Raw genomic sequence first — 15,228 nt, forward strand, 5'->3', positions numbered from 1 at the left:
AGATAGATAGATAGATAGATAGATAGATAGATAGATAGATAGATAGATAGAACATTGCAAGGGACTGCATCATCTAACCACCATGAACACTAGATAGATAGATAGATTCTACCACACATTCAGGAAGCTTTCTGAAAGGAAATTGCATCAAACTCGGCAAAATGCATCGAGGTCAGTGAGGAAGGAGAAACTGAACTAATTTTGAGTAAATTATAATGGTGCACTGGTATGAAAGCATCTGTTAACTGTGTTGGACCAATTATAGTAGCCAATTAAACATCAGAACAGTAAAAAGTGTCAAAAGTGGCAGAAGGCATGAATTCACTGATGCTTGGCCCCCACAGATTCAACAGCAGGTGTTCACCCCTCTCAAACCAAAAGTAAAGTGTTTTGTTTTCCCTGACACTTTTGCTCGCTCACTGCCACTTCTATGAAATAAGCACAACACTAAAGCACATGGATTCTTCACTCCTTCCTGTTTGCATCAACTATACAGCACTCTGGGTAATACCATTAAAGGACTCACATAATACATTCAGGTCACATACAAGTCCATACAAAAAGACATTTGCAAATGTTCTGCTAATTATTAGCGTACTTGTAATGCAGCTTCTATTAAATCAGTACCAGAAGAAGAACTTCATCCAGTATAGCAGTTAATCCAGCACACCGGACACTAAGAAAAGTCATCAGTATATACTCGGTCAGCTGTCCCATCTAACATTGGCTGTTACACTTCTAGTATGTCACTCTGGGCTCTCAAAACATCATGGGGCACTGGGAAAAAGTTTGCCTAAGCCAGTCGTGCAACGAATATTTAGGGAAAAATTTAATGAACAAAGTCACCCAGAAAATTTACTGCAAGAAACACTTTGACAAATTTTGCTGATCAACACTAATGTGGATTCATGCTCAGCCACAGGATCCAAAGCAAATGGTCAATAGCTACATTCTTACAAATTGCTTTAATAACACAACCACCAGGAAGGATAAAAGAAAAGCTGCAACTAATAGAAGTAATTAATAGAAAACACATGTAGGTGTACTGTTGAACCTGACCATTGCCTAGGTTATATGGTCATATTTATTTGGTTATTTCAGGGATCTAGCAGCAGCATTGCATACAGGATATGGTCTTCTAAGGCTTCTGAGTAACAGGGCTAAGTAAAATGAAGAAAAAAGGAATACAATATAAAAGGACGAGAACAGACTTTGAGAATTTATGTTTAAAGGGCAAAGGAAAAGGATTTTTACAAAGAACTAGAGACTCCAAAACCCGGTTCCATAGAAAGAGTGTATCACATTCAGCAGGTAGTGGAGTCAAACCTATCTGTTTCTTTTCTTTCCTTGGCTTTCTCCATTCTATTTTTGTCCCAACTGTATTGGTGGCACCTGTTGCTGAGTACGAGGAGGTACCCAAATCTGTACCTGGTGCGCTATTTAGACTTAGTTCCAAATTTCGCCGCTAGGTGTAGCGTACTTACAGTATTCTGTGGCAGTCTGCCAAATGGCGTTGCTCTGTATTGTTCATACGGCATTCTGTGTCGGTTTTTCTTGGTGCTTATTAAATGTATTGTGATTTTTGTGATGGGTGATCATAAATAACAGCGAGTCTGCATTAAACTTAGTTTTCTCTTAGGAAAAACAGCTGCTGAAACTCTAGTGATGCTTGAAACTGCTTTTAAAGGGGAAGCTTTAAGTAAAACACAGGTCTACGAGTGGTGTTCACATTTCAAACAAGGGGAAATGTCACTTGAGGACCAACCAAGATCTGGTCGACCTTCCACAATTAGAAATGACAAAAATCTTGAAAATGTTCGCAATGCAATTTACGAAGATCGTCTTCAGACTATTGAAGAGATTTCTGAATTGACTTGTGTGTCTTGGAGTTCTTGCCACCTTCCCTACTTGCCTGATCTTGTTCCATATGACTTTTTCTTGTTCCTGCTTATGAAAAATGAACTCAAAGGAAAGCGTTTTTGTACCGTGGAGGAAGTCAAAGGAAAAATCACTGCAGGCCTTGGACAATGTTCCTCTTCAGCAATTCCAAAATTGTTTCCACCTGTGGGAAAACCATTGGGACAAGAGCGTTCATTCACATTGAGAGTCCTTTGAAGGAGACTAAAGGTTTCAGCAAGTAAAAATTCATCCATCCATCCATCCATTTTCCAACCCGCTGAATCCAAACACAGGGTCACGGGGGTCTGCTGGAGCCAATCCCAGCCAACACAGGGCACAAGGCAGGAACCAATCCCAGGCAGGGTGCCAACCCACCGCAGGACACACACAAACACACCCACACACCAAGTATACACTAGGGCCAATTTAGAATCGCCAATCCACCTAACCAGCATGTCTTTGGACTGTGGGAGGAAACCGGAGCGCCCGGAGGAAACCCACGCAGACACGGGGAGAACATGCAAACTCCACGCAGGGAGGACCCGGGAATCGAACCCAGGTCCCCAGGTCTCCCAACTGCGAGGCAGCAGCGCTACCCACTGCGCCACCGTGCCGCCCTAAATAAAAATTATTAAAACAATTTTTTTTTTCCAAGTTATTTTTGGGTACCCCCTTGTATGTTTTGTGTTACTGTGAAGGTGTTGCATTGTGCACCTAAATTTTTGGGATTATAACATCAACAACAACAGCAACATTTATTTCTATAGCACATTTTCATTCAAAGAATATAGCTCAAAGTGCTTTACAAAATGTCAAAGCTTTTTACATGAAAAGAAAACACAAATAAGATTAGACAAGAATATTAATTAATTTGTAATATAGAAAAATAAATAAATCTATACGATCTTATAAAATCTACTCTATATATATAAAATCCTAAGCCGAAAAGTGCAACGATTTTGTGCAACAATTTTATGTGACATTTTTATGTTATGTTTTTTGTCTTACTTTAAATCGGGCTTATTTTAAAATCTACATTTATATGTTTGGTATCATTCTTTTTAGAATTTATCAAACTTTAATGTGATGTTGTTAGATTTTCAGATTCTTATTCTGTTTTTAAATTATAAACTAAAAAATATCAAGAATTTAGTCCCGCCAGACGGGACTTTCTGCCAAGAGATTTAACCACACTCAGGGCCGGAAATAAAAGACAAAGATTAGGACAGCTGCTGTACAGACTTATAAATGTTCGAAGCGCAACGCGAGATGGAGATCATGCGGAACGGCAGCAGCAGCAAGCTAGCAGCTGATCGAGCAAAGAGGAGATAAAAAAAAACCTGTATTTGTTTCCCATTGTATCACCTTTTATGAGGGGGCTTCGTAGGAGCGACTGCGTCTCCTTGTGGTGCATTCAGCCCCCCTCTTCACAACGTGAGTGGTGGAGATGCGAAGTGGCTGGCGCACAGCGCAGGCGCTTAGCGAGCAAAGCAAGCAGGGGGGAACCCCCTAGTATAGATTTATAATTAGAAGAAGGGCAGTGCCCTTATATACAATATAATAATGTAAGTCTCTCCAGATGAGTTTGGTGATATGGTCAGATGGCCATCTTTACCTCCACCTTGACTTTTGATGCTAAGGGATCACATTTATTTCTAATACCTTCACTATTTCCATTTTTGCCACCCACTAACATTTCATTTTTTTCCTTACTTAATATAGGCAAATTGTTAGAGGGTGTCATCCATGGGTAAATCATTAAGATTTCAGCTTTTGTTAAAATGTAGGACAGTTCTCAAATTTGCTTAAGTAGTGTTTTCCTTTCTTAACTGAGTGCTTTGTCTCTGCTGATTTTTGTCGGGTGATCCGCATCCTCTTTGTCCAATGACAATTGGCATTTGACTTTTCAGGAGTGATCCTCACGAATGGCATACATGCAGAAAAACTGTGTCCCAGGAAAGTACGTAGACTATAAAGAGAAGTGCCAAGCAGAGGACTTTTAGAGTCATTGCAGGAAAATGGCTCTGGAGAACTGCAATTGCCTTCAAACAAAAGCAGTGGAAACTGCCAAGAAGGTAGAGACATATCCAAGATTTTTTCATAATCCTCAGGGAGGAAATTGTGGTCAGTTATGTTGAAAACAGTAGCATGAAAGGAAGAAGACATTTAGGAAGATGTCTTTTGAAACCTGTGTGATTGTACATACAGTATACAGTAATTTAGAACTAGAGAGATTAGATTTCATACAGTCTATCTTTGTTTTCCTTCTTTCTGATCTAGTTGGGGATATAACTCTATTTCCACCATATTTTATATATTCAATGAATCTTACTAAGGGTTTGTTTTGTGATGTACTGGTCAATAGTATACTAGACTCAGTTTAGGAGAAATGCTAGCAAGATCTTTCACAATCATTGCACTACATGTTGGCTCTGCTGATATGAAAGTAGAAAATGTTTTGCGTACCAAGAGAGGGGAAAACTGGAATAGCTGTATAATGAGGAGAAAATGAAAACAAAGAACATATTTAAATAACAACAGCCGGAAGGTCAGAATTTTGCTTGTACACTATACAGTACTGAAAAAAGAAAATAATTAAAAAGAAAACTGTACAGTTAAAGCTAATAAACTGCTCACTTCAGATCACTCACAACACTAGTTAAAGACAAACCCACCATAATAATAATAATAATAATTCATTACATTTATATAGCGCTTTTCTCATTACCATTTTCAACTAAAATGTCATAGTTTAGTAGATAGTAGCGGTATCTTCTATAACCAGTAGATACGCATTCCCTTTGGTCATTAAATTGGTCACTAAATGATAATAAAATAATCCGCACAATCTATTAGTTATACGTATACTTTGATTACAGAAAAAGTAATTGATAATCCTATCTGGGCTCCAAGGTAGTTAACACTGCAGGTTAAAACCCAAAAGGGGTTTTGAAGTTCACATGACTTTTAGGACATTTAGGTTCCATTTGACTGTCTACATGGAGTTTCCGTGTATTCATCTAATCTACCCTGGGTTTTGTATCTCAAAGAGACTCATATTTGTTTAATTATTGACTCTAACATGGGAGGACGGTTGAATGTTCTGCAGTGAACTGACAACATCTCCAGTATTTTTTCCCGCTTCAGGCCCAACATTAGGACACTAAACAGATTCGTTAAATTGACTGTAACCACAAGGTGGCACCACTGAGCCTCAAATCATAGATGCATCCAGCAGAACTTTAAACTCAAATAAATGATTTTATTTGACAATAAGCAGCTTTTCAAATGAGTCTTTGCCACACCAACACAAAACTGCATATAATTAACAAAATTGTTCTCTCCTTCCCTCTTTCAAGTGAGTTTGCCCACCTCCCTCCCAGACTCGGACTCCCCAAGGGTATGTGGCGGGTTTCTTTAATCTCAGACCCAGGAATACTAACGCTGTCGCAGCAGTGGTCCTCTAGAACTCTTCCAGGTTCTACAGACACCAGAGCAGTCTTCCCTCAGCAGCACACTCTTGTGGCACCTAAGGACCCCAACAGGGCACTGAAGAACCCACAAAGGTCCTTTTCAGGGCCACTTATAAAGCAATCAGCATAACAGGACTAATTTTAGTTCTGTGTCTCTCACACCCTTCAGGTCATTAAAATATATTTTGTGTGTGATATGTTTGGTTGTCCTTTCCCTGAACCATTTGAAAATTTTAGTCTCTTTTAATCATTCTTTCCTCTTCATTTGTCAGTCTATCTCGCACATCACTAGGGGTCATCATACTAGTGTCATTGTAATTGATCCCCTATCTAATCATCCCTTTATCTGCTCCTTCTCTCCTCTCAAGATGACATTTTCTTATTCTCTGCTGGTTTCTATGTAATTTCTCCTCCCCTCTGAGTGGTCTTGGAATCTCACCTTAACCACACCTCTTTGCTGGGACATAATTTTTCCATCCATCCATCCATTTTCCAACCCGCTGTATCCTAACCACAGGGTCACGGGGGTCTGCTGGAGCCAATCCCAGCCAACACAGGGCGTAAGGCAGGAAACAAACCCCGGGCAGGGCGCCAGCCCCCCGCAGGGCGCACACACACACCCACACACCAAGCACACACTAGGGACAATTTAGAATCACCAATGCACCTAACCTGCATGTCTTTGGACTGTGGGAGGAAACCGGAGTACCCGGAGGAAACCCACGCAGACACGGGGAGGACATGTAAACTCCACACAGGGAGGACCTGGGAAGCAAACCGGGGTCCCCTAACTGTGAGGCAGCAGCACTACCCACTGTGCCAGACACAATATTTAAAAATATTTAGTAGTTTATTTAATTTAAATATGTTCATAGACTACATTTAATGAGCCTTTTCCCAGCTCCTGTTTGTTTCCAGAAAGTTTATGCACATCTGCTGATTTTGTCTAACGTTTCTAGCTCTTTTGTCTATAATTTTTCAATCATTTCTCTGATGTCGTTGTTACAATTCCTCCTTTACTACAAATTCTCATTCTCCTAAACCTCTGAGTCATGTAAACATGTAATACTTAAATATCCTGTTGCAACCACATACAATATATGCTGCTGGAGTATGTGAATTTCCCCTTGGGATTAATAAAGTATCTATCTATCTATCTATCTATCTATCTATCTATCTATCTATCTATCTATCTATCTATCTATCTATCTATCTATCTATCTATCTATAATCAAAATATCCTTGTCACTAGTTGAGACCAGAGAGACGTACAAACAAGTCTCAAAAGCACCATCTGCTGGACATTGACAGAATTTAATAGACATTTATAAGCTATTGTACAGCCAAGCAATGTTCTATACATTAAAAAAGAATCTAATACATGTTTAACTGATTAATTTGATGTGTATTAATTTGATGTGTTCCAAAAATGCCTTTTTATTTCATACTTCTATGAAAAATGCCAACAGAAGAGTAAATAAAACATCAGGCTAAGCAGACTGAGCCTGTGAAAAGAAGTGTCCTGGGAGAAAGCGGTGGGCTAATCTAGTATGCTATGTAATTGTGGTCTCTGGTATATAATATCTTAGTTAAGAGGTGAAAGGAAGACAGAATGGGTGCTGAGTCAGGCTACCTGTGAGGCTAGGCAGGAACCCTCGCCAAATATTTGGTGCATGTGTTTATTTTCAGGATTCTTCCTCATTGTTAACTTTTTGTGGTAACATTTTTTTGTTCACATTTATAGATTCTAAATAAATAAATAAATGTGAGATTCTTCCGGGTGGTCCAGTTTCCTCCCACTGTCCTAAAACATGCAGTTTAGGTGGATTGGTGATGCTAATTTGGCCCTGGATGTGAATGCATTCACTCTACCATGAGCTGGCACCCTGTCCAGAGATTGCTCCTGCCTTGCCCTCAATGCTTGATGGGAAAGGCCCCAACTTCCCACACACCTCCTCTGAATAAGCAGGTTTATAAGACAGATTAGTATGTGAATTTACTATTTACTATTTACTACATCTATACTGAAATAATACAGTATAGATGGCTAAATATGCATATAAAGTATATACATTTTATACATATAGTCCAAAGTGTGTGTGTGTGTGCATGTATGTGTGTGTGTGTGTGTGTGTGTGAGTTCACCCTGTGATAGGCTGGCACCCTGTCCAAGGATTGATCCTGCCTGTGCTTGCTGGCATAGGTTCTAAAAACACAACCTTGCCAAGGATTAAGCAGGAAATGGTAACAATATATATACAGTATATATATTGTCAGACACGAGCACTTTGGAACCACTTCAAGGCTTTGACAACTTCAGTACCACCTACAAATGAGAAATGGCGTTGTCAGTAACAACTTCTCCTCTTTTACCTACAGGACCAATAACTTGCAAGAGCAATGATGTCACTCACAGCCCAGGCAATCTTGATGTTCCACCTCTTCCTCCCAGGACCATATAAAAAGAGTCACCACCACCAGAAGTCATTCTTCAGAGGTAAAACCTGCGTCTGAGTGCCACAGCCAGCACCAGGAGTGACTTCTTTTGTTGGAGTGACCAACACGGTCTTTGATAATTCATATAATTCTTTTTCTGTGTCTCTTCATGTTTATTCACTCTATATCTATTATATTAAAAAAATGGGACGAGACAAGACTTTTTAGCCTGGGATGAAACGTGACTTTTTCAGGGAGATACTTTCAAGTCCTGCAAGAAAAGTAGTGTTTCTTCCCAATGAATAGGCGTATTCACGATAATTAAAAGATTTGTTGTTTGGTGAAAGTAAAATCCAAATACGCAGAGACGTGAAGTGGCTGGTGCGTAGCGCAGGCCGGGGGGGTTGGTGAGTTGGCGAGCGAAGCAAGCAGGGGGCAACGCCCCCTAGTATATACAGTATATATATATATATATATATTTATATATTTATATATATATATATATGTCACACTGTATACATGAAAAACTTGACCATACAATATAAGTATGGAATGGAGTAAAAAATAAGGGGAAGACTTTGAATGTAACACCCAAGCTGACAGTTTCTGTTTGCCATAGAATGGAACAGAGCTATTCTGAGGAACCGTGGTATCACTTCCAGCCAGAGCCATGATTGTCCCACCTCTTCTGCCTCCACCAGCTCAAACACTGAAGCACAATGGTAACAGAAGTCTACCAGGAGAGAAACCTCTAATTATCATGAGTAATGTCAGAGCCCTGTTTGCATTACCATTTTTCCTTTTGTGAACATTCACATTTACTGCATGTATATATACATATTGTCACTTAAATGCACTTATGGACTCCGCTGATAGTAGTTACCCCCTGAACCAGGGGTTGGTACTGTGTTCTCTCTTCCTCCCTCTACAGAATAGAGGACTGATGACTGTTCCACCTCTGATGTCACTTCCATTTTCCGCATTCTTGGATCAGACTCTTCTTGCCTGGAACCCATATGACCAGCAGTTTGGCCATTTTTGAATTAGTTCTACATCGGACACCCATCAGAAAAGATGTTAACACTTTATTTTGTAAAAGATTGCTCTTTTTTTGCATTTATATTATACAGGGTCACAGACATGCCTCGGAACCTTTCGCATTTCTGCTTCTTGTTTATATATATCCTTGTACTTTTAAATTTGGCATGAATCGCCTTCAGTTAATCATTTTGCATCTAATGATGTCATTTGAAACATATTGAGAAAAGTTTCTGAGGAATATCTGGGATAAGAGCAGAGTCTCAGACAGGATTCTGGTTTCACTTTATAACATTGGTATAGTACCACTCCCTTCAGCTCATCACTGTTAATATTTCCTTTGAAGGTGCCTGACAAGACAGAGTTGTTCCCACAACTCCTCAGCACTTTGGTGGACAGAGAAGACATAGAATCAGCTTTATGACAAGGACTAACTTGAAACAATACTTAAATTTACTTTATAGCTGCATCAAGCTCGTAACTTTGCTTTGTATGTACACAGTATATCCCCTTGAGACAAATGCAAAGTTGAAGACCTTCTTGGCATGTGGTTGGGGATTACACACTTTCGACTTCCCAGACATCAGAACTGACTTGGTGGTACCTTGAAATAGGACCCGGTTTTCATTGTTTGCGCTCCCAGCATGTTGAGAACAAAGAGATGGAGTGAACTATAACCACATTAGCACTCCTTCATTACCAAGACTCCAAAATAATTTCTTTATACTAATGTACTTATTACTAATCTTTCAAACTTTCTTCCTTTTAGTGTCTTTGATTGTTTGACAGATGAAGTTCCCTTTCAGATGCCTGGATCAGTCTCTCTGGCTGAAGTCTGTTAATGAATGTAGTGTACTGTACACCCATCTCCCTGGACCCTCTTTAATTTTTGTTTCCCTTAATGTTTGCAAATTTACTGTTGATGCATTATAGTTGTAAATATGTGAAATTGCACTGATCCCTTTATTCAATGAAAAGTGCTATGCAAGAATAAATTGAATTGAATACAGAATACAGACATAAAACTGAGGCTCATTTACAGTATATTAAAATCTCTGTGAAAAACACAAAATAAAATATGGAAGTGTTTGCTTGATTATAGAAGGAAGCCAGGGAGTGTAATTAAAAGCACTTATCATCCTCAGCCTGCTTTCATGTTGGAACCCCACAGACTTTGATCTTGTCAAACATGAAAGCACTGATACGGGTCACTGCTTCAAATGAGCAGAAGAGGTGAAGAAGGCTGTAATGTGTACAATTAAGGACATCATGAAGAGTGGATTGCAGGATGATTTTGTTAAGTGATACAAGATCAGTGGGGGCTAAGGATCTGCGCTGGTATCTGGAAGGTTGCCTATTGGAATCTTGTTACTGCCAAAAGAGATACTACTCTGCTGGGCCCTTGAGCAAGGTTCTTAACCTGCCATTGCTCCAGGGGGGCTGTACATTGGCTGACCTTGTACTCTAAATCCAAGGAGTATGCAAAAAATAACAAAAAATTATATAAGGCAAATAAAAATATATATATATATATATATATATATATATATATATATATATATATATATATATATATATATTGTCGCAGTTGAGGCGTGGAGCCACCTCTAACACCCTAAGGTACCACTCCAGACACTGGATAACAGTATAACAACTATTTATTTTGTTGTCACGTGCACAAAGCACTCTCCACACCACACTACTCATATACTACAATAATAAACTCTCAATACTCTTTCCTCCTCGCCCAGACACTTCGCCCTCCTACCTCCCAGCTCAGCTCAGTGTCTGGGCTTTCCCACAGTCCTTTTATATCCCCTGACCCGGAAGTGGTTCCTGGCCAAACCCACAAGTCCTTATTCCCTCCGGGTCAGGGTAAACAGTCCTTTTCTTCAGCCCGGGAGCACGTTGTTCCTTCCTGTCACGTGATGATGACGCACTCCCAGGTTATAGGGCACATAAGAGCCCACTAGCCCCCCTACAGCGACTCCCGGTGGTCCCCAAGGTATCCAGCAGGGCTGTGTATACAAACTACAAAGTCCATGAGGCCCTGCTGGAACTCGGGGCACGATTATGCTGTCCGGAGGGCTCCTTCTGGCGGCCTGGGGGTGGCGACCGGAGTCTGTAGCCAGTCATCCATCACAATATATATATATATATATATATATATATATATATATATATATATATATATATATATATATATATTATATTATATATATAATCAGGATTTTAGGGAAGCTACCGAAGTATTTGACACAAAAGGGAATTAGTCCTTATTCCTTTGCTTGTCTCTATAATACAATCTATGACATAGATTCTGCAATACTTTTGTGTTTTAATGATGGGCCACGGGTGGTGGTGGAAATCACTGTCTGCGATGCTTACTCAGAATCCCATAAGTACACAACTGGACTGAGACCTGGGCCCGTATTTATCAAGCATCTCGGAGTAGAAAACAGTCCTAACTGGCTCAAAAATCTCAGTGACATGATTTTGGACATACCCTTAGGAGTAAGGAGTAAACGCATATTATCAATTTTTCTAATTTAGAAAACTACTCCTAACTGCACCAGGGGTTAGGAGAGTAAATTGGCTTTATCATGTTAGTGTACTAGCTGTCCCACACAGCTCCACCCGTGTAGCTAAACTTTAAAAAACTATAAAATTTTTTAAAAAAATGTAATAATTTCTACTGAGAAGAATTTATATTGATAGCTTTCATATCCAAGGGCCTCTTGATATACAGTATTTTTGGTTTTGCTATCAGGGGTGAGAACGTAGCTGTGATCTCTTTGCCAAAAATGTAAAAAGTTGGCAAGGTATCTCAAGCGGTAGGTACGGAAGGTAGGTACGCTCCAACGTCACACACTGGCACTGTATCTGATCATGTTCAGCTCTGATGGAAGAGCGTCCCCCGCGTGGGGAGAACAACCCTTGGCTGTGATATCTCTGCTAATGAGCAGCTACCCTCTAAAACACATGTAGCTGAGATCTCGCTCTTAACAATCTCTAGATGATAATGTCTGCTGAACAAGCAGGTATTGCTAGCTAAGCGGAGGCAAGGCATGCTCCAACACGTGGCTAGAGGTAGACCGACTCGAACAGAGGCTGGCGCGTGAGTGAGGAGAGCCCTGCCCAGCTCCCTACTCCTAAGGTCCTGTCTCTCAGATTTGTGCATCCTTAGCGCGATGAGAGAAGTAATAAAATCAACTGGAATGTTCATGCAAATTATAGAAAAAAACACGATCTAAATACATTAAGTTGTTCTCTCATTTGCTAAGTAAGTGAAGATAACGTACGTCCCTATGCTGGCGCGTGAGTGAGGAGGTCCTCTCCCCTCGGCCTGCTGCGTGTCTCTCAGAATTGCGCAAATAAATCAGTACTGCAAACAAACTATGATACATAGCGCAATGTGAGAAATCGCAAAATCAACCAGAATGTTTAGGCAAATTATATTATTATATCATTTGCTCATGAAAAACGGACAGACAGATGTTGGATTTTATATATAGAGATATATGTTGCCTCTGAGGAAATAAAAATATCTAAATACTACCTGGAAAATGCCGTACACCATAAGAGAGCTATCCAACCCACATTTTACTTGTTTTCTTCTTAAGACCAAGATGATGACCAGATGAGTTCCATTACTCAAAAGACCATTGCTTACAGTGAATTCAGAAAGTATTCAGATGTCCTTCCCTTTCACGCATTTTGTTATGTTGCAACCTTGTGCTAAAATCATTTAAATTAACTTTCCCCCACATCAGGCAACACTGAATATGTGAGAATAACAAAATCAAAATAGGTGGCTAGAACATTTTCCAAATTTCTTAAAAACAAAAATTTGAAACATCACATTGCCACAAGGATTCAGATCCTTTTCTATAACACTTCAAAACTAGATCAGGTGCATCCATTCTATTGATCATTGTTGAGATGTTTCTATGTTTCTACTTTGTTTGTTAAATCAATTGATAGGACATGACTAGGAAAAACACACACCTGTCTGTAGAGGGTCCTACAGCTGACAATGTGTGTCAAAGCAAAAACCAATCCAGGAGGTCGAATTGCCTGCAGAGCTTTGAGACAGGATTGTGTCAAGGCACAGATCCGGGGGAAGGCTACAAAAAATTCAGAAGTATTGAAGGTTCCCAAGAGCGTAGTTGCCTTCATAATTCTTAAATGGAAGAAGTCTGGAACAACCTTGACTCTTCCTAGAGCTGACCACCCATTGAAATGGAGCAATTGTGGGAGAATGGCTACTGTATAAGAGGTGACCAAGGACCCAGCATTAACACTTGCTGTGCTCGAGAGAACCACTGTAGTGATGGGAAAAACAACTAAAAAGGACAACCTTCAACACTTCACTGATCTTGGCTTTATAACAGAGTGGCCCCTCCATAATAAAAGACACATGGAGGCCCATTGGAGTTTGCAAAAAGGATTATCAGAGTGTGAGAAACAAGATTCTCTAGTCAGATGAAACCAAGATAAGAGAAACCAAGCACTACTCATCATCACCTGTGCAATATGATTCCAACAGTGAAGCATGGTGGTGGCAGTATCATGCTCTGGGATTGTTTTTTAGTGGCAGGGACTAGGAAACTGGGGAAAGTTGAGGGAAAGCTAAATGGAACAAAGCACAGAGATATCCTTAATGAAAACTTGCTCCATAGTACTCTGCACCTCCAACTGGGTCACCCTCCAAATCGGTACTCACAGAACACAATCTGGTTCCTCCATCTCTCCTGCTTCCATGATTCATTAAAAGGTCTGACAATTTAATCTTGCCATGGGAAATTGCCTACTGCCTCTCCAACTGCTTTCGATATAGACGTCCTAAAGTGATCTATATCTATTGACCTCCTTCTTTTGTTTCTCTGCTCTATTTATCACAGGCGTTGCCTCAACTAACTCCCAGTGCAGCTAACAAAGAGTGGCCACACTGATCTCAATTGCATGTGCTTCTTTACAAGTCGACCCCCCCCCATCAGTTACACCATCTCAACCTCTCTTGGCCCACACCTTCTCTATTCAGAAGGGAGCTCCACATTTCACGGCACTTGCTGTTTTTAAACCATCTCAGTGTCTTTCACAGTGACAAAAGATTAAAGTACTTCAAAAACAAGATGGCACAGCAATTATCACCTTTACTGCCCAAGAGCTTAATGGACTTGAAATGAAATCTGGGCCCCGTTTATGCCATGTCTGCATGGGATTTCTCTTCGTAATCTGATTTCCTACCAACATCCTAAGTTTACTTGATTACTTGCTCTAAATCAGTCCACTGTAAGAGAGTGTGCCCCGTAATTGACGGCCATTCAGTGCCAGGTTCATTGCTGCCTTACGCCTGATGTTGCCTACATAGGAACTGACCTCTCATCTCCTTGAAAAGAAATAATCAGATTCAGAAAGTGAATAAATGCTCCCCAAAGAAAATGTCATAAGAAAACTCAAAATAAATTAAATACATTGATATAAATATGCAATGGAGTAAATCCCAGGAATAGATAAATTCCAAGAGAACTTCTCTCTGAGTTGACATGGATTGATGATACCAGTGAAGCGGAGTAAGAGAGTGTGAAAATGTCCATAAAAGCAGTTTTGCACAGTGTCTTCCACAGGGATGCTGCTTTGTGGTTTCTATGGTTACGAATACTTTTTCTTTTTTTGGTCTATTGTTCCAGTTACAAAAATTGCAGGAAATCCAGCATTACCAACCATAACTGACTGACAGATTAACATAGTCATAAACTTCAATCTGTTCATTTCCTAACCTTCTTATAAAATTTATTCTCAAAGAAGACATAAATGTTATTCTATTTATCTTCTTTGTTTCTCCAACTCATGGCCAGTAAGACTGGAACCTAACCTAATAGAACCAACCTCAAAGCAAGAAACAATCTTTGACCGGGTATCTGTCCATCTCAGACACAAATAACTATACCTAGAGTTTATGAGAAATAAAGTTCTATCTATCTATCTATCTATCTATCTATCTATCTATCTATCTATCTATCTATCTATCTATCTATCTATCTATCTATCTATCTATCTATCTATCTATCTATCTATCTATCTATCTATCTATCATATAGTGCCTTTTATCTATCTATCTATCTATCTATCTATCTATCTATCTATCTATCTATCTATCTATCTATCTATCTATCTATCTATCATATAGTGCCTTTTATCTATCTATCTATCTATCTATCTATCTATCTATCTATCTATCTATCTATCTATCTATCTATCTATCTATCTATCTATCTATCTATCTATCTATCTATCTATCTATCTATCTATCTATCTATCTATCTATCTATCTATCTATCTATTGTGGCATACGGCCGGGGCCCTTGCTCAGCCGGGA

Source organism: Erpetoichthys calabaricus, chromosome 13, assembly GCF_900747795.2.
Source record: "Erpetoichthys calabaricus chromosome 13, fErpCal1.3, whole genome shotgun sequence".
In the NCBI taxonomy this organism is placed as follows: Eukaryota; Metazoa; Chordata; class Cladistia; order Polypteriformes; family Polypteridae; genus Erpetoichthys; species Erpetoichthys calabaricus.